The 18562-nt window shown below is 44.0% G+C and overlaps 1 non-coding gene across 1 annotated transcript; it reads right to left on the bottom strand.

Moving 5' to 3' along the window:
* Window positions 1-17239: 17239 nt before the first annotated feature.
* Window positions 17240-17344, bottom strand: LOC148106688 (U6 spliceosomal RNA). The gene has a single exon (XR_015723621.1). It is a non-coding gene; the product is annotated as a U6 spliceosomal RNA (small nuclear RNA).
* Window positions 17345-18562: the final 1218 nt, after the last annotated feature.

Consider the following 18562-nt stretch of genomic DNA (forward strand, 5'->3'; position numbering starts at 1 on the left):
TTTAAATATCCTTTTTGGCGAACCCTCAGAGAAATTTGAGAGGTTTTTGTTGTTGTGCCTCACTTATTTTGTGTTTTTCTCTTCAAATAGAGAAAGCCCTGGTGGGTTTTTGGGCTTGAGTGACACCTGAACTTTTGGTGAGTCCAGTGGTCGCAAACACAGCCGGCCGCTAGGTGGTACTGCGTCTGAAACTATGCCAGCTCTTTCCTCTTCCCTGTCCCCACCCAGGCTTACCCCCTCCTCCATTCTACTATATGAAATGCCCAGCAGAGGGTAAGGACCCATCTGATTCCACAACTGCTCAGTTTAGTAAACATTTCTGTCTCTTGATAATGAGGGGTATCTTCACCACCCGCTCCTCACAAGACTACTAAAAATTAGAGCAGTTTAAACTCATAGGTAAATGTTTGGCCTGCCTTCTTTCTGGAAACCTTTATCCTTTTTATAGGGAGGAGAGCGGCAGAGGAAGGAGAGAGAGAATCTTTTTTTATTTTGTTTTATTTTAAAGATTTTATTTATTTATTTGACCGAGAAAGAGACAGCCAGAGAGAGGGGGAACACAAGCAGGGGGAGTGGGAGAGGAAGAAGCAGGCTTCCAGGGAAGGAGCCTGATGTGGGGTCCATCCCATAACGCCGGATCATGCCCTGAGTCGAAGGCAGAGGCTTAATGACTGTGCTACCCAGGCGCCCCTGTGTGTTCATTTTTTAGCACTAGAAAGGACATTTAGTTAAGACCCATTAGGTATTTCCACTTTAAGGATGAAAGGATTTCAGGAAACAATAGCATTTAAATCACAGATGATCCTGCCATTCAGCTGTCCAGGTGATCTCCCTCTGGGAAGCCACCATGAAGTAGTTTGAAGAGGCAAGCCAATGTCCTGTCTGCCTAGCCTTTCTGGAGAAGTGCTTTGTGGAAAATTTATAAATAAATAAATAAATAAATAAATAAATAAATAAATAAATAATAAATTTATTTCTGGTTCCTGGCACAGGACTCCTAAAATCCTTGCAGTTTCCTGAGGGATAGGAGAGCCTTTTGTTAGTCATAAAATCTCCAACAGACCTCTCCAGAGTTTAGGCTAAAGAGCTGACATAGGGCGGGGCCCAGAAATGGCATCACAGTGGGGCTGGTCACCAGAAGGACCAAACTGGGAGTCAAGGATTGGAAATTTCAGCCCCAGCCACTGGCCATCTGTGAGGGGAGGGGGCTGAAGGTTGGGTTATAAAGAGTCTTGAACAAGAGGTTGGTGAACACATTAATATTGTGGAAAAGTGATTTTCCCCCAGAGAGGGCGTGGAAGCTCTCCACCACTCCCCACCCCCTTTAGACCTTCCTTACTACACGCATCTCTTCCATTGGGCATTTCCTGAGGTGTATTCTTTATAATAAACTGGTCGATGTAAGTAAAATGTTTTCCTGACTTCTGAGTCGATCTTTTTTCCCCTTCATTCACATAACTTTTATTACAGTGTATTTATAATTGTTTTTTCCTTTTTTAAAATTTAAATTCAATTAGGCAGCATATAGTACATCGTTAGTTTCAGATGTAGTGTTCAATAATATATCATTTGCGTACACCCCTCAGTGCTCATCGCATCACGTGCCCCCCCTTAATGCCCATCACCCAATTACCTCATCCCCCCACCCACCTCACCTCCAGCAACCCTCAGTTTGTTTCATATACTTAAATGTCTCTCATGGTTTTTCTCCTTCTCCGATGACCTCCAGTTCATTTTCCCTCCCTTCCCCTATGATCCTCTGCACTGTTTCTTAGAGTCTACCTATGACTGAAACCATATACTTGTCTTTCTCTGACTGCTGTGTTTCACTCAGTATAATACACTCCAGTTCCGTCCAGGTCAATGTAAGTGGTAAGAATTCATCCTTTCGAATGGCTGAGTCATATTCCTTTGTATACATGGAGCCCATCTTCTTTATCCATCCACTTGTGGATGTGAGTCATTCTTGTGAAATTATCAACCCTAAGGAGGGGGTCTGAGGGAATACCTGACCTTGTGGTTGGGCAGAAGTGTGGGTAGCTTGAACATCCCATTTGTGACTGGCCTCTGCAGTGGGGACAGACTTGTGGGACTGAGCACTGAAATCCATGGAGTATGAATTGAATTGTTGGAGAACTTGGGGAGTTGGTTGTGGTTGGTGTCAGGAAATAGAACACACGGGTGTACTTGAAACATGAACACATCTCCTCCCTCCACTGCACCAATTGACTGCATAAAGCCCCCCCATGGGGGTCCTCTGTGCTCTGTGGTCTCTTCGAAGAATGGAGTCAGGTTCCACTGGAAGTAGGGGAAGTTGGTTTCCAAGATCAAAGATCTGGAGCCTAGCTGAGAGCTATTCCCTAGGTGAAGCCACGGATGCCGAAACGACCCTACTGCCCCCTTCCTCACTAAGGAGTCAGAGATTGTGATATCACAGTTGGTTCCCCACGAAAGGTGGGAATTATCTGACTTTGGGCATTTTATGGGCCTGTGCCCCTCAGTCCCAAGTGCAGAGTAGAGTGACCTGGTAGGTCTCTGATAAAGACTGACGGTTGAGTCCTGCTCTGGACACAAGTGAGCCACCCGACAGAGTCCATTATCAGGACAGATCGGTTTCTTGTGAGAAATCTATTCTTTGGAGGAGCGATTGCCTCATACGCTCTTCCTTTCCTGTTGCTTCCCCACCTCCTTTGGGCTCTTGATTGGTGCCCTGTGGAAGGTCTCCCTGCCATGTCAAACCTCAGGTGGAATCTATTCCCTATGGAAAGCACCTGCCTCGACTCTTGATTTCCCTCACAAGACACGTAACACAGTCTTGTCCTTTTTCTTGGCTTTGTGGGGGGAAAATGATACTACTAATGTGTGTCTTAACCTTTTGATATGGAAAAGGATGTGGCTACCCCAGAGTGCAAAAACAAAATTAAAGGCTTCAAAAATCACAATGCCCCCTATGTCTGGTCTTGCTTATTTCCCTCCTTACAAAATTTTTACTGATTCACTGCTTAATGATCGTGAGGCAAGGTCTCTCTTATAGGCATCATTAATTGAGTCCTGAGTTTGATGTTCAGGACAGATTTCTGTGGGAAGGTTTATTGACTGTGGAAAGAGCAGAGAGAAGCCACTGAAATGCAAAAGGAATATGTGGGCCTCTTCTATGTCCAGGCTCTGCATTCTGACCAGTGGCTGAATTTGTTTTTTCTCTCCAATGGGTATGACCTCAGATGTAGATACACCCAATCACAACCTCATGATTTCTGCTACCCTGAGGAGTGTCCAAAGTGGGCATTTGGTTCAGATAGAATCCGAAAGAGGTGCTGAGAGGTTCAGCTACACAACTGGCATCATGGACTCCCCTTGGTTGCCCTCTGGCCACCCTACTGGGAAGTAGATCTGGGGAACATGCAAAGAATAGATGTGGGCATTTGCAAAGAATCTGTTCACTAACTCAGGAAGTGCCAACTGCGTGCAAAACTTGGATTCTGGATTGTGGATTTGAGAAATAGAAAGCCCTCATTTATTTATTGGCACTGGGCCTAGGGCTGCTCTTTTCATGGACCCCAAGTTCTACCTAGTGGGGATCATCCTGGGTGTGGATATTTGAAACCTTTCATTTTCTAACGTCAGCATTGTGTCCTGGATGAATTCCTAACCTTGTGACCAGGTTTACCAAAGTAGTACTTTACCAAAGTAAAGGGGTTGTTTTATGCCATTATTTTCTGGGGCTTGATCTCACGAATCTGAGATCATGACCTGAGTCAAAATTCAGAGTCCAAGGATTCACCAGGTTCCCCGACTACAAACACTTTTTTACCATGTACTGTAGTTGCTTGGTTAAGTCCATGGCACTCGGTTTTGTTCTAAAAGGTTTCCTTCTTTATGTATATTTGGAGCTGGTTCCTTCCGTTTCCATTGCTACTTTTCATGAACAGATCAAAATCCTGTGTCTATTGAGTGCCCATCCATGAGCCAGAACACACACTGAACCCTGCATTTTGGGGAGTATTTAAAATACTTCATTTAGAAAAGTACTAGTTGTATGTATTGCCCTCGACCCATTCACTATTACAGAAATGCAGTGGTGAAAATACAGTGATATTTCCCCCCTCATTATTCAGGGAAGAGTCTGCTTTACATACGCATACTGACCAAGAAATTCACAAAGGTTGAGAGGTAACTAAGTACGTCCTCTCCGCTATACACAGAGAAAAATCAGGTAGTATGCATAGATGGTGAGAGAATGACATGATTTCATTAGTATATGCTTAGAGAAATATGATTTGAAGAATGGAATTTCTGTGAACACTGCTCTTCATTTCATCTGGGACCCATTTTAAACTTTGTTCTAGAAATGTCTGGTGACTCCGGAGGATAGAATGGGTGGGGATGGTGTTTTAAATCAAGAGTGGGACCTCTATTTATTCTCAATCTGTTTTTCTTTTCCCTCTTCACCCTGAAGTTTGGCTAGTGACTCTATTTGGGGGGGGGGGGGTGGCAGGTCATCCTCCCTCATGTCGTTTATTTTCAAAAAAAAAAAAAAGAGTGAGAATGTGTGAGACTGGGGTTCAACTTTTGAAACAAAAAGTTTACTCTCCCATGCCCCCCTTGTCTGTGAAGACAGGCCCCTGTTGACACCAGAAGTTGGCCACTGTGCAGCTGCATTGACTCTGAAAGGTCTATGATGACACTGTCGCCATGGTGACTTGAGCCACACCTCTGCTGTCCTTTCCAGCTGGGACTCTTTGAGCTGACCCATTCCTGCAGATTGGTGTTTGCTCTGCTGCTCCAACTCAGAATGGGAAATTGCTGTGGTTCCTGCTGTGGTTCCTGCTGTGATGGTATGTTCATAATGATCTTCTGAATGCTGTTTGCTATGACTCAGTTAACTCTTTCTCAAACCATTTTTCTCATTGTTGAAAATTTCCTCTCTCCCAATTTCATCTACATATGTTTTATAGTTTTGTTTTATCCCTTGATTTCTACTGTTGGTGGTTCTACTGAGCTAGCAGCCTTGGATTTTGTCCTCCATGGAGAACAATGGACTACTTCCTATGATATCCTGCACCCCTCACTTGTCACCCCTAGGTTCTCAAGGGGGGAAAATACGGCAGTGTCTATGTTCATTTAAGTTTTTTATTTTATTTTATTTATTCAACAGAGATAGAGACAGCCAGCGAGAGAGGGAACACAAGCAGGGGGAGTGGGAGAGGAAGAAGCAGGCTCATAGCAGAAGAGCCTGATGTGGGGCTTGATCCCATAACGCTGGGATCATGCCCTGAGCCAAAGGCAGATGCTTAACTGCTCTGCAACCCAGGCGCCCCTCGTTTAAGTTTTTTTAAGCATCCTAAATTCTATATTCACATTATGCATTTCTGAAATTTAGAGTGAACCCAGAAAGGTTGATATGGAGGACATTTATCATTGTTTTCTCAGTGTGTTACAATGTCTGCCCTGTACCATTCATCCCCAAAGGGGTATGGATTTCAGGATTTTGGGGACATGTGGGTTCGTTCCTATCAATAGTTGCCCCAAAGAGATCCTCAGAATATGAGAGTCTACGTTTCAATTTATGACCCCCAAACACACATTTCCATTTCTAAGAACTTTGGGTGTTATCCAAAATGACATTTTCTAGAGATTTCAAAGGTATGCTACCACCCGTCCCATTCAGCGCCTCAGACGTAAGTATGGTGACAATAGCATGACCTTTATTTCTCGGTGACGCAATGAATAGCCGGCCTTTAATGTATGGTGAAAGATGGGTAACTGGTTAATGGATCGAGTTAATGAGTGATCGATAACCAAGTACACAGATTATTAGTGATGCACAAAGAAAAATAGGTGATGTAGACACAATAACAGAGACACACACATTATATATATATAAGTATATATGTATATATAGATGATTGCATACATTTGCACATAGGATTGTAGCTTGAAAACAGAACGTGTCTACATTAAAGTGGTTTTGATGTAATGTGTTTCTTAGTTCTCCTGAACTTTCATCCAGATATCTTCCCAAAAGCTAAGCTATGTTTTTTTTTTCTATGAGTTGACAAGGGTCTCAGGAACTCCTAGTTTGTTTGGAGGCACTTCTATTTTTGTGAGGAATAAATAATGCAAGATGGCATTGTTTCACATGTTTGAAAACACAAGACTTTGTAACAGTGACCCTCCCTTCCTTTACACTGGGATTCATCTCATTTGATCTGCTGACCTTAAGACAGGCAACTGGAACATTCTAGAGAACAGTCATGGATATTTGTGGACAAGGGCCCCAGAGAGTGGATTCAGGGAGACAGCAATAGATTTGCTTGTTTGCTTTTTGTTGTTGTTGCTGTTGCTGTTGTTGTTGTTGTTGTTGTTGTTGTTGTTGTTTGCCTCTGATTCTGTCCAAAAGAAATCGTGTTGGGGTAAAATGCTTGTATTTAGGCAAAGCAGCTGTGTGTCACAGAGCAATGGTCTGGGAACTCAGACTCCCAGATTTGAATCCAGCTCTGGAACTTTTGAAATTGTGAGATCTCAAACAAGATCTAGACCCTCTAATTCACCTTTCTGACCATGTGACAGGTGTTCATTCATTCAATGCTCATCACACACTTATGCGATGATTTGTTTCCTCTCCCTATTCCTCAGGTGGAGGAACGGAGGCACAGAGATGAATGTGACCAGGTTCATGAACTCCTCTAAGTAAAGGAGCCAGGAGGTGAACCCAGGCCTGCAGTCCAGTGCTCATGCTCTAACTACTGAACCGAACTGCACTTATGACTCAACCATGGGATCAGTAGTTACTGTGTAAAGAAGCTTTAGCATCTGCGTGGATGTCAGGAATTCCCTGAGCCAAGGGGAATCCCAAACACTGTTTGTCATTATGAGGTCAGCTCGGTGGTCACATAGCCCAGGGAAGCTCTTGAGCCATAGAAGTCCAGATCTTGCCATAGTCATTCATCTGAAAAGGACATAGAAAGCCTGGTCCTTTTGAAGCCATGATTGTGTTCAGTTCGAAGATTCTGAGGGTTTGGAGGCACCGTTTAGGACAAGCCAGTCAAACTCTGTTTGAACGCTGGACTACTCTTCAGCACCTGACCTCAATCTGGTCAGAATGGAGGAGACCCTTTCATGGTATTTGATGGCATTGTCAGTATGAGTAAGCCCTAGACATGCCGAAATCCTGTGAGCTTAGGGACACTCCTGGGACAAGGAAAAATAAGACTCAAAGAACCAGCTCATGATTAACCTTCTGTCCAGAGCTGGTCAGTGCCTGGCCAATCAGTGTCATGGCATGGTCACTCTTCAGGGCATGGCACAAATAGAATAAGAATAGGGAGCATGCTGGGCAGTGCCTGGCTGGCTCTGCCAGTGGAGCATTTGACTCTTGATCTCAGGGTCGTGGGTTCAGTCCCCATGTTGGGCATGGAGCCTATTTTAAAAACAGAGAGAAAAGAATCGCAGACACAGTGGTGTAGATTTGATAACATTCTCCCTATAAGCCCTAAAAAATGCTTGAATGCCATGAACTACACACTTTAGGGACAGTGACCAACAAGAACTCAAACACTCATAACAGCCTGCTGTCCATCATCCTTGTTTGGACGCACTTGTCCAGCTGGGCCAGGGAGTGTCCATGCTCTAGTGGGGGCCTTTGCTCCTTCTGGAGCTCTCCCATTGTTGGCTAGTAAGTACAAGCATGGAGAGAGGCCATGCTTCATGACTATATACACATAGCCTCGCAAAGCAAGACTAGAAGTCAAACAGCATCAAATGAATAATGGTGGTTGGTTTTCAATGATAGAACTTCATTATTGACAAATCGTCAACAATTGATGAGCTTCCTCACAAAGGATGTGAGATGAAATGCAACAGAAAGTCGTGTTTATATCTGAATCTAAGTCTCTCAATAAAAGGTTGCTTATTATCACGTGCAAAATAGTATACAGCAGATGATAGATTTAAATGCAAAAGCAGGTCTGGGTGATCCTTATGGAGAGTCGTGACGGGGGAGCTTCTCCAGGGTGTGGGTATGGAAGGGTCCCTCTCTATGTGTCCTTTGTATATTCCCTGATTTTTTAAAAAAAGATTTTATTTGAGAGAGAATGAGAGAGCAGGAGTGGTGAGTAAGGGGGATGTGGGGGGGAGGGAGAAGAGGGACAAGCAGGCACCAAGCTGAGTGCAGAAACAGAGGCCTGGCTCGATTCCAGGACCCTGAGATCATGACCTGAACCAGGTCAGACACATGACCCACTGAGCCACACAGGCGCCCCTGAGGGGTCCCTCTCAAAGGAGGTGGGGCTTGGTGCCCTGCCACTGCAGGGTCTAGAGAAGGATGGGGAGTCTATAAAGACTGGATCTGGGGGAGGAAGGAAGGAACAGGGAAGGTGCCCATTCAGAGCCAATACAGTCCCGGTTCACTCTTAGCCAGGCCTTAGCCCAGGCAGTTTGGAGACCTACTTAGATCAATACCAGTGAGATACTAGAGGTCATAGGCTTAATTTATTAAACCAGCAAAGCACTAGCCCAGGTGGCCATTTTCCCAGTTAATTCACAGGAACTGCTCAGCAAGGGTTGGTCAGTTGAAGGGAAGCAAATTCTTGGTAGAGCTGTCATGTGACAATTAGTTTGGAAAGTCCTGGGTTCTGAATCAGCTTGGGAGCCCCGCAGACCACTGGTCCCTGAGGGTGCTCAACTGGTCCCGGGGAAGGCTCCACATCAGACAGCTAGTAGGGTGAATGCTGTGGGAGGATGGCCACAGTTGGGCTTCCCCTGGCCCTTCAGAGGGGCTTGTCAAGGGGCATCTGCACTGTGTTCTGGGTCAGGGGTTGAAACCTAGATGTGCAAAGGTAAGCTAGGATTTGGACTTTGCTGTTGGCTCAGGCACCTCCCCCAGGGCATCCACTGTCTCCCACAGACAACTTGGGGCTGGAGGATATGAGAAAGAGATGAGGGAGCCCTGGTTCAGGGCTGCAGGGCTTGATCTCAGGGGTCTGGGCAGGTGTCAGGTGTTCTGGGACCTCTCTCCCCAAGGAACCAACTCCGTTCCTGTCCCGGCTCCCCCACTCAACATTAAGTAGTCTCTATAGCTTGGCTTTGGTAAATAGTGCTGCCGAACATGGGCAGATATTTCTCTGAAATCTAGACTTGAATTCAAATGGATTTCTTATCCAAGAGTGGGATTGCTGGGTGTAATGGTAGTTCTTTTGTGAATTTTTTTGATGAAGTCCCATATTGTGTTTTCATAGTGACTGTATCAGTTTACATTCTCTGTGGGGTATTTAAATGCTATATGAACCCTAAGACCTTCCTAAAGCCCTCTCTGACTCAGGTGGCTTTGCTAGGCAAATGATGAACCATGGGATCAAAAGTTTGAACTCTGATGAACTTATCACTCCTTTTTCTATGGTATTCTGATAGCAAGATGTCAACAGCTCTTTCTGTTGTCATGCATTTCCCAGGGTCTCTGAGAAAACAAAAAACAAAAGTGAAAAAAAAATCCATATTTTCTCTAGGTCTCCGGAAGCTGGCCAGGAGAATAAAGCCAAAGGTTCACCCCACTTCTGACCCTGTCGAAGGTACTGTGGAAATTCATTCATTAAGTTAATTCAAGAATAATTATTCTAGGGGCACCTGGGTGGTGTCCAACTCTTGATTTTGGCCCAGGTCATGATGTCAGGGTCATGAGACTGAGCCCCGTGTTGGGCTCCATGCTGGGTATGGAGCCTGCTTCAGATTCTCTCTCCCTTTCCTTATGCCCCTCCCCTGCTCACACTCTCTGTCTCTAAAAGAAAAAAGAAGAAGAATCATTACACTAGTTTTCAGTGTCCCATACTTAAGACAAAAATGCCAAGCCATATTATTTTTGTTTCACATGTGAAAATTTTAATTTAGCTGGTCACTCATTTGTTTATAACCACAGTAGTCAAATGACATTTGCAACTCAAGTCTGTTCACATTTCACAGTAGGTATAATGAAGCTAATGAATGGACATTAGTCTGTTATTAAATATTAGGAAAAATAAATCTTTTATTATTTTTAATGAATAGACGTTATTACTTCAAATAGGTTTAGATTAAGATAATAATTGAACAGATAATATAAAAAGTTTCCCTATCATCCTTATCCCTTGGCGCACAATTTCCACAATCCTTAAAAGCTTCATCAGTGTGGAACACATGTCACGAATCACAAACCAGTGTAGCGATGTTAATACTCGTTGAAGGCCAGCATCGCTAGGAAGGTCTGCTCTGTGTTGTGCAGGAGTATGGGTTTTGACAAATGCGTAAAGTCGTGTATCCACCATGTACAGAGTAACTTCACTGCTTTGAAAATCCTGTGTTTAACCTATTCATGCCTTTGCACTTTCTCTAGAAATCTTAACAACCATTGACCTTTTGTCATCTCTATAGCTTTCCTTTCTCCAGAATGTCATCTAGTTGGAACCGTAAAGCATGTTGCTTTTCCAGACTGACTTCTTTCACTTTTATCTATACAGTTCACATTTGTAGATGTCTTTTTGTGACTTGATAGCTCAATTATTTTTTTAATCTCTTTTTTATTGTTTGAGAGAAAGAGTGAAAGTGTGTGGGGAGGGCTGGAGGAAGAGGGAGAGAGAATCTTCAGCAGCCTCCACGCTCTGCAGGGAACCCGTCTGACTTGGGGCTGGATATCATGCCCCTGAGATCATGACCTGAGCCCAAATCAAGAGTTGGATGCTTAACTGAGTGAGCCAGCTATGTGCTCCGGTAGCTCAGCTCTGTTTATTACCGAATCGTATTGCATCGTAAGGGTGTATTGCCAGTTGTTTCTCCGTTCACCTAGTGTAGGACGGCTTAGTCGCCTCTGGATTTGGTGTTCATAAATCAAGCCGATAGAAGCACTCTTGTGGACACGTTTTCAACTCAACCGGGTAAATACCTAGGAGTGAGATGGCTGGATGACACAGCAAGACTGTGTTTTGTGTTGTAAGATTTGATAGGATTCACCAGTCAAACCATCTGGGGCCAGCTCTTCCTTTCTGGGAAATGTATTAACTATTGGTTAAATGTCTTTGATACCTGCCTGTTCAGATCATCTATTTCCTTTCAGTGGGTTTTGGTAGTTTTGTGACTTTGAAGGAATTGGCCTCTTTCCTTTCAGGAATCCTAGAACTTTTCCATGTATTCCTTTAGAATCCTTTCAATGTGACGTCTCCTCTTTCATCTGATGTTAGTGTGTGTCTTCCCTCTTTCTTCATGGTTAGTCAGGCTAGAGCTTTATCCATTTTACTGATATTTACAAAGAACCAGCTTTTGTCTTGGTTTGGTTGATTTTGTCTGAGAGTTTTTTGTGTTCCATTTCATTGGTATCTGCAATTATATTATTTTTTCCCCTCTTACTTGCTTTATATGACATGACTCTTTTTTGCCTTGTTTTCTAAGGAGGAAGCCTATTCACTTTGAATCTTTCTTACTTTCCAACATGATGACATTCAATAGTATAAATTCTCCCAAGCACTGCCTTTGCATACATTTTTGTCAACGTATATTTTCATTTTGTTTAGTTCAAAATCTTTTCAAGCTTCTCTTGAAACTTCCTCTTTGACCATTTTTTTTAAGATTTTATTTATTTATTTGACAGAGACAGAGACAGCCAGCGAGAGAGGGAACACAAGCAGGGGGAGTGGGAGAGGAAGAAGCAGGCTCATAGCAGAGGAGCCTGATGTGGGGCTTGATCCCACAACACCAGGATCACGCCCTGAGCCGAAGGCAGACACTCAACCACTGTGCCACCCAGGCGCCCCCTCTTTGACCATTTTTTAAAAATCTCCAGCTATTTGGGGATTTCCCAAGATTTCTTGCTGTGGTTGAGCTCTAGTTTAATTTCATAGAGGTCTGAGAGCAGCTGTAGTATTGCTTCTACTCTTTGAGACGTGTTGGGGTGTGTTTTATGGCCCAGCATGTGGTGTCTTGCTGAATGTTCCAGGTGAGCTGGAGAAACAGTATATTCTGCTAGAGAGTCTGTGCTCCAGGAAACCTGGATTCCCTGTGTTCCCTTTCCTGTCTCCTCAGGGCCATGGTTTGTCCTGTGTCCTCCCCTCTCCATGGATCCGAGAGTGGTTGATTTTTCAGTGTCTTCAGGCTTTTTCTTGTTCACAGGGTGGACAGTGATTGCCATGATCCTTGCATGTGGAGCCCTCTACTTTTGTCTTCATGTGCCTTCAATCTCCCTTCTCCTGAAATGTGTCTTGACTTCAAGATATTTGGGCACACGCTGCTTCCATTCATATAACCAGGTCTCCAAAAACAGCCAAGAAGCCTGTGTCTAGATGTCAGCTTACGTAGCAAAACACATGTTTTCTTTGACATTCCACCTTTTACATTGGCTGTTATCCTAAGTTAGAGGTTTACAGAAATATCAGCCATATGCTTTCACTCAACGTGTTACCCTCCCAGAGGTATGGACTAGTGAAAATAGAGAATATATGTGTCTTTACATATATCCATTGATTATTCAGCCTTTCACACACAATGACAGACCAAGAAACCCATTGACTGAGATGGATAGATACGCATGTACATAGGGAGTTAGTAAAATAGAAAAAAGAAAAGGTAACATTTTGAGATGAAGAGACATATGAATTTCTGTATGTAGACAATTGCATCCTTGTGCACATGGAGCTCCAGCTTTAGAAAAGCACGAGCCTCTATTCATGTGGTTGTGAGGTAATGCACAGGTCAGGTCCCCTGAGTCTGCATCCAAAGCGCTGTGCAAAGGCGAAGCTCTTGTCATTCGCATGACTGGGCAGCAGGTCTTAGCTTGAGGTGCTCCTCAAGTGAGGTGCTCACGTGTAGGAGGAGGAAATCACACAAGATGATAGAGTTTCACACGTTGTAGAACACGAGTATGTTAGGTACATAAGCTCTCTCTCCCACCAGTAAACTGGTGTTCGTCAAGTTTGACCAGATAGCTGTCAGGTCAGGCAACTAATTCATTCTGGAAGCATCATGTACATTATTTTGGGAAATGGCCACGTAGTGTGTCCTCAGGCAGTCAGCAAAAGCATTTCTGAGACCTTTATGTGACTCCTTAAACACCGGGTCTGGCTTAACATAAAGGAGTCCTTTTTAGACAAAGCAGGTGTGTGTCGTGGGGAAAGCACTGGCCTGGGAGCTTGGACAGCAGAGTTTGACTGCAGCTCTGAGTTTTGTGAAGTTATGGCATCTCAGATGAGACATTTCACCTCCAAGGAACCTTCCTGAGCATTTCCATGGCATGCTTTACTTACACTAACCATTCAACCCTCACCACCAATGCAGTACTTTGCTTGCTAAGGGCACTCTTCAGATGGAGAAACTGAGGCACAGAGCTGAATGTGCCCAAGCACACAAGCTCTTAAGTGGAAATGCCAAAATGTGCACGCAGGTGGCTGGGCCCATGCTGCTACTCTGAGATACTGAACTGCACTTACTACACTGATAAGCATAGCTCTGAGCCATGGGTTCAACAGAAACTATGCAGGATCTTTCCAAGGCCTGTGTATATATCTGAACTGCATGAGTCTACAGAGATCCCAAGTACTGTCTACCATCATGAGGTGGCCTCAGTGGTCACATGGAGGGCAGACTTGGGCATAGCCCTTAGTGTGCAAAGCACACAGAAGGTCCAAACTGTCTGTCCAGCTCACAGATTTTGAGACTGGGAAGCACAACATTGAAAAACCTGGTAAATCTCTCTCAGTGTTGGTTCACTTCTCAGAGGCTGGCCCCAAACGGGAATCAAGAGATAGTTTAGTGCTCTTTGATTGTGTGATCCCCCTGAGCCCCAGAAAGCCTCCAGTGCTAGCAATGACACACCCAAGCAACAAGGACAAATAAGAACTCCAAGTAACATTTAGTTACTAACCCAGGGTCCACTCTTTTTCCTGCACCTCTCTTACAGAGCTGGGGTAGAGGACGTCAGGGGGAACCCAGGCCTCCCACTGTAAAGGACCATCCCATTAGTGGATGACTACTACTAGCACGGAGAGCCACCTGACTCAGTGAACACATACATGAGACACACACTGGATGGAAAAATACCATAAGATCTTAATGATGTTATTTTTATTTATTTCATATTTTTAAATTTTTGGACTACTGTCTTTAGGGTGTCTTTATTTTTCATCATTATTATTTTTTAATGGAAGTAGTTGAGTTGACACACCATATTCCATTTGTTTCAGGTGTACCTTTGCCTTCAATGGAAAAGCCGGGACTCTGTTTCTCCCTTCTTTGCTGCTTCTCTTCTCTGCATCTCCTTCCATGAAGAAGGGGGCTCACCAATAGCCAACTGCAGGCTTTTCTTTTTTAATGTAAATTCAAATTAGATAACATATACTGTATTAGTAGTTTCAGGGGTAGAACTTAGTGGTTCATCTGTTGTGGTAACAGCCAGTTGTCATTCCTTCAAGTGCCCTCCTTAAGGCCCATCACCCAATTACCCCATCCCCCCACTTCAGCAGCCTCAGTGTGTTCTCTAGATATATGGGAATATTACTCAACTGTTGAAGGACTCAAATCTTGTCATTGGCAAGTGCATGCTGTTAAACCAACCACATCCCTCACCAACCCCCCCTTCAGCAGCCCTCAGTTTGTAATATAGATACACTGTAAATTACTCAACCATCAGAAGGAATCAAATCTTGCCATTGGCAACTGCATGCTGTTTAACCAACCACATCCATCTCCACTGTTCTGTCGTTCAAGTCAAGCAGAGCACTCTGAGTCATTCATGAGATAGAGCACTGTGGCGGGAAGGTACTCTGTGTCTTCTAGTCTGTCTCCCATTCGGATGGCCAGTTGGAGGAGGTTAGTCCTGGCAGAACAAATAGAGAGACTTTGCTATTTGTGGGGCAGAGGGAGGGGTGGGGCTCCCTCACGACACCACAGTGTGCAACCAGGTGACCTATTTGTAGACTAACTGACTCACATCAACCAGGTTGCCTTAAGCTAGAAAGTCAAAGGTCTGTTTCTCCTTCGTTTTCTCATCATCTTGTTTGCTTTTCCTCACCCACCAAGGAGAATGGCCCAGCAGCAGTTCAGCCCATGCTTCTTAACCAGTCACTCCCATACAGTCTTGTCCCATGTCCATATCAACAATGATCACAGAGTAATTCCCAAGTAGGACCAACAATGGACTGACACTTACTCTGTGTCCTTTTAGAGTTTACCAAGGAGGACCTTGGCAAGAAAGCACTGTGGCCCAACACATCCAGGGTAAGCCTGGCCGTCTTTGCCTGAAAAAGAAATGTTTCTTATTTGAGTTTCCTCTTTTTGAAGTGAGTTCAGCTATGACAACATGACAGTGTAGTTTTTAGACGTGAGGTACCATTTTCTTGGGGTGTTGGGAGGGGAGGTTGTAAACTGTGTGGTAGGGGACCTTTTACTCAGAAGCGGTTTTTCCTCCCTGAATTAAGAGTTTTGTAATTGTGCTTCAGGGAATTTGAGAGATTCATCCCCCAGGAAAAGCTCATGCCTTTTCCACAGGTGCACGCTGTGCTTCCTTTCCAGGCCTTTGTCTTTCCTGCTGATTCTCATTTGGTTTTCAGTAGTCACCAAGAGAACCAGTGATGACAGAGTATGCATATGACCTGACTCTCAGGGTGTGTTCTTTTCTGTAAATGCAGGTGGCCCCAGAACCATGTGGAAGTGGTACGTATTCTGGAATCAGTCCCTTGCTGAGGAAAAACTCTAGATGGTAAGGCAGGTGGGGGGATGTCCTTACTGTCCTCAGTCTGGAGAGCCATCTGATTCCAGGTTCCTGGTAGGACTGAGGTTTGGGAGTGTGGGGAAAAGCAGACTCCAGGTGAGAAACTATGTGCATGTGTCTCCAGTCCTAGGAAACCAATGCATTGCCCCTGGGTGGTGTGGGTGTGTGTGCATGAGGCTTGGGGGTTAGGTGTCTTGTGTAGTGTGATTGTGAGCGTGTGTGTGTGTGTGTGTGAGAGAGAGAGAGAGAGAGAGACAGAGACAGAGAGAGAGAGTAAGAGAAAGAGAGACAAAGAGAGAGACAGAGAGAGAGAAGACAGAAAGATAGAGAGAGAGAGAGAGAGAGAGAGAGAGAGACAGAGAAACATGTTTCTCCAGAAGGTATGTCAGACAGATACTGCATGATATCACCCTTCTCCAAAGCCATGTTATCACACTGCGCACTATAGAGCCTTACTGCAGTGGGTGGCCCAGCAGGGGCACTTCAGTCCATGCTTGGAAACCAGCTGGCTCCATACACCCCAGCCTCGTGGCCATATCAAGCAACATTCCATGAATATTCTTTTTTTTTTAGTGAGAACAATCTACTTTATTCAGTCTACCAATACCAAAGTTAATATCCTCCAGAAAAATCTCATAGTCACAAACCAAAACAAGAGTCAAACAAATATTTGAGCACCCTGTGACTTAGGCAAGTTAACACATAAAATTAACCAGTACAAGTTCATTGCTTATCCACCAAGCACCTATACACATCTCTTTAGCCATACTGAATCTCTAAATAAAGACAACACAAGGTCATAATTCTACCTAACATCATACAACTATCCTGCATACAACTGAAAATGCACTAAAACTTCCAGGGGAAGAGAAGGTAAAATTTTGGGGTGATTGTTACTTTCCCCTTGATATTCAGTAAGTTAAATACTATAATGGAAAATAAAAATACTAAAATGTTATGACAGAAATTCAATATATCGTCAGTTTCATGGTAAGGTAATAAGAAAGGGAAGAAAACAAAGATATTTGCTTTATATATATATTCACACACACAAAGATCTATAATATAAGAAGTAAATATAAATATTACAGTCTTCATTTTAGTAATAGTCACATGGTTAATTTATAATTACTTTCTTTTGTTACTCATTCTGTATTCAATGTGCCTTCAGCAAGCACCAAAGCTGGTCATGGTTCTTTAGCTGGTGGGGTGACACAAACCATCATTACTGAAGGGTCTGGGTCGTTAGTAGTTCTGTCTGGAGTGGTTTGTTGTAGTTTTCTTTTTTTTTATAATGATTTTTTATTATATTATGTTAGTCACCATACAGTACATCCCCGGTTTCCGATGTATGGCTCGATGATTCATTAGTTGTGTATAACACCCAGTGCACCATGCAATACGTGCCCTCCTTACTACCCATCACCAGCCTATCCTATTCCCCCACCCCCTCCCATCTGTAGCCCTCAGTTTGTTTCTCATAGTCCATAGTCTCTCATGTTTCATTTCCCCTTCTGAAAAAATATGGAACGCTTCACGAATTTGCGTGTCATTCTTGCGCAGGGGCCATGCTAATCTTCTCTATTGTTCCAATTTTAGTATATGTGCTGCCGAAGCGAGCACTCCATGAATATTCTTGAGCAACAAGAGGAATGTGCTGATGGGTACTCTGTGTCCTGGATGCCTTGGAGGAAGACATCAATCCCATCAAAGGAGACAGCGCCGGAGGCACACCTCTTGCCATGGTGAGCTAGAAGTTCTTTGTCCGAGGAACAGATGTTGCTTTCTTGGTTTCTTTCCAATCAAATTCAGATGAAAATGAGACAATGTATATTTGAGATTATACATATAGATCTCATACAATTTTCCTTTTTTGGGAGAGCATTGAGTGGTTGTCTCTGCCAACCGTTAGCTCATTTGAGAGGACATTTACCATTGGCAACACCAAACCTGGTTCTAAATGCTGTGGTAGGATCCTGTCCCTCAGTAACACTTTCTCCTGCTTGGATGAAGCATTTTGTAGTCACCATCCTGAATGGACTGGACAGACATGTCCCCCAGGAAAAACAACTTCCTAAGGCATCCAGTTCACTTACTTTGGGGTCGTTGGACTCAACCACTGTGTTCCATCTGGGTTCTTAAAGTCATTGAGGGAAATAAAGCTCACGCAGACAGACAGTGTATAACATGACCTGAGCCTCACAGTGTCCTCTTTTCTGTACCTGCAGGTGACACCATCAACCAGCGAGAGCAGTACATATTCTGGAATTAGCCTCTTCTTGAGATAAAACTCTAGATGTTAATGCAGGTGGGGCATCCTTGCAATCCTCAGTCTGGTGAGCTGCCCTGATTGGGTTGTGGGGGTGTGGGGCACCAGAGATTTCCCAGGTGAAAAAGTGTGTCCATGTGTCTATAGTCCTAGGAAGCCATTGTATTCCCTGTGTGTGGTGTGGGTGTGTGTGCGTGAGGCTTGGGGTTGGGGTGTCTTTTGTGGCTCTATGTGGTGTGATTGTGAGTGTGTGATTTTGTGTGGGAGACAGGGAGAGACAGACACAGACAGAGAGATGCAGAGAGGGAGAGGGAGAGATGGAAAGAGTGAGAGAGAGATTGCATATGTCTCCAGGAGGTGTATCCCACTGCCACTGCACAATTCCCATTGTCTACATTCTCAAAGAAAGAAAGAAAGAAAGAAAAGAAAAGAAAAGAAAAGATGAGATAAAGAAATCTCATCACAGCGCACACATTATAGCCCTATTGCCGCAGGAGGCCCAGCGGTGGCGTTCAGCCCATGCCTGGGAACCAAATGCCTCCATATTCTCTAACCCCATTCATAGCGAGCAA

Source organism: Ursus americanus, unplaced genomic scaffold (assembly GCF_024610735.1).
Source record: "Ursus americanus isolate L20-20 unplaced genomic scaffold, mUrsAme1.1.p SCAF_144, whole genome shotgun sequence".
NCBI lineage: Eukaryota > Metazoa > Chordata > Mammalia > Carnivora > Ursidae > Ursus > Ursus americanus.